Source organism: Beauveria bassiana (genome assembly GCF_000280675.1).
Source record: "Beauveria bassiana ARSEF 2860 unplaced genomic scaffold BBA_S00093, whole genome shotgun sequence".
NCBI lineage: Eukaryota > Fungi > Ascomycota > Sordariomycetes > Hypocreales > Cordycipitaceae > Beauveria > Beauveria bassiana.
In genome coordinates this window covers 16,295-18,545 of record NW_007930928.1, presented here as the reverse complement: position 1 = coordinate 18,545, position 2,251 = coordinate 16,295, and positions in this window count along the sequence as shown.

Sequence of the window (2,251 nt, the reverse complement as noted above, 5' to 3'; positions counted from 1 at the left end):
TACGAAAGCGTGGAGGTGCGACAAAGGTACAAGACCTTCATGTTCCCTCCAAGCCAGGCTGGCGAGGCCTAGCAACGGTGCCGGAGTCACCACTCCGGTCGTACTGAATAGTTTGGTGCAAAAACAGCTTCAGCTCCCACTCTATCTTTCAAATTTAGCGTGCACTGGAACAACTAAAAACGAGCGGTTATTAGTGGGTGCTTACAGGCCATCACGCTAAGCAACAGGCGCCTTAGGCTAGTGGGCCTACCTTTTTTTTCTACAGTGTAAGTAAGGGGATGAATCTGATTATGCATTAAACAATATTAGAAATCCCAACATAATTACTTTTGTTTGCGATTTGAACTCTCTTGTGAGCTGCGTAGCTCGATTTCTCTCGTTGCGAGGGTGAGCCACCACGTGTTGCCCTGAGGCAGCGCTACAGACCTGCGGAGGACCAGTTGCCTGACTCATTCTTGCTGCGGTTCAAGGTTGTCATCCAGACTCGGCGTCTTTGCAACCAGGATGGTTGTAAGAACGCCGAACATGTCGATTTTCGACTTCTATCCGTGAACCATGCTCTTAGGCCATGTTGCAGCTGCGCATTGGTCTGTTGTGAGCACTTTGGCGGCAAGAAGCAGAGGCGCTAAATTTGGCGTTGACAGGGGTCCCTGCTGCCTTGGTACCTATGCTGAGGTATCCTCCACTTGTGGCCAGCACCAGCCTACCGCAAGTTTGGTAAGAGGACATTTCTGGATCAGTGATTTCTTTGATATACTCTTGCTCCCCCAGCCCCAAAAATGCCACTGTCCCCAGGAGCTTCCCCTTCCTAGGTACTTCTGCTCGATGTACTTGCGTACTTGCAGCACCACCACCCTGGCTTTGTGCACTAGGAGCCTGCTGGACCTCACCAGCCATTGCCTGGCAGAGATGTGGGGTACTCTGTCATATTTGTGGGACTTTATAGCCAGCTGTGTAGTGATTGGCTGCCGTCTTGCTTTCTTTCTGGCGGTTGGCAAAAACCCCGTATGAGGAGAGTTGCCAGCACGAGGCAGCTCGCAAGCAGGTTGCTTCTGCATTGCGTAGTAGCCTCTTGTTTCCGAGGTCGCGAGAGAACTCAACATCCCAGCCGCCTCCGTAGCAGTCATTTGTGTTTGACCTTGTTCGAGAGAGATTTGCTTTTCACTTTCGTTGGGCCAGAACATTGAGCTCTGATAGTCCAATAATTTATTTGCCAGGCGAAAAGTGTCATATTGCTTCGGGGGGGTCATGATTTTGATCGAATGGAGGTGCCGTACGACAGTACCATAATCTTTCTGGACAAGGCCGCGGTCGGTGTCCCATCTATGATCATTAGTATATACTCGCATCTGACAAATAAATACATACATTGAATCTGGTATGATATCATAAAAGAATATTCCCAGTGCGCTTCTGAATAGTTCATTCTCGTTTGCGACCTTATTGGTTCCATTGTTGTCGCATCGTTGGTTATTTGAAGCGTGTCAGAAGATAACAGAACGAAATTCGGCGTTGCCCAGCTTTGATGATAAACAGACAAGTAGTAGTCGCGTCGTCAGAGGCATCACATCTCAGAAAACGTAAAAAGTCCTGGACATGGCTCTTCCTGATAGAATCTATTTCAGGCTTCCAACGTCGAAAATGCAAGTACACAGCAACCGTTGTGAACCTCCATAAGACTCTATAAGTCGAAAATTGCTTGCAGATGTGAATCGCGGAGACGGTGAAGAACTTGCGGTATGCGTCAGTTGAGCTCAATGACCCGTGCTCGACAGGAAACTTTTCCGGCTCTGGCCACCAAAAGGTCCCTGGATTATTATCCCATAGGCAAAGATGGCCAGAAATTGAATCGTCGACCTTCAATTGTGAATGTTCGATTGACTTGATTGCCGCAGCATTATTGATAGCCGGTTTGATGCTTCGCTTCCTAAAGTTGTCATGGAGCGACTGGTACCATCGTTCAAGGATTTGGCGATTCCCTTTGTTTTTGAGAACCACATCCGCTGATTCATCGTCCTTATAGGGCAGTAGTAGGCGCCGAAGCTCCCGAATAGTCAGTTTCGCCGAGTCGTAGCGCTTTTCCCGGTGTCGAAGATTCGTCTCTGCTTTACGCATCACCATTGTGGAAGGAAGTATTGTGTGCGGATGTAAGAATGAGAGGCTGCTTGTGGAAGTTCAGCTCTGACCAGGAGGTCTGCGGGGTTAGAATACGCTAAGAACGCCACTTGTGCTTGCGCTAACCCAAAAAACG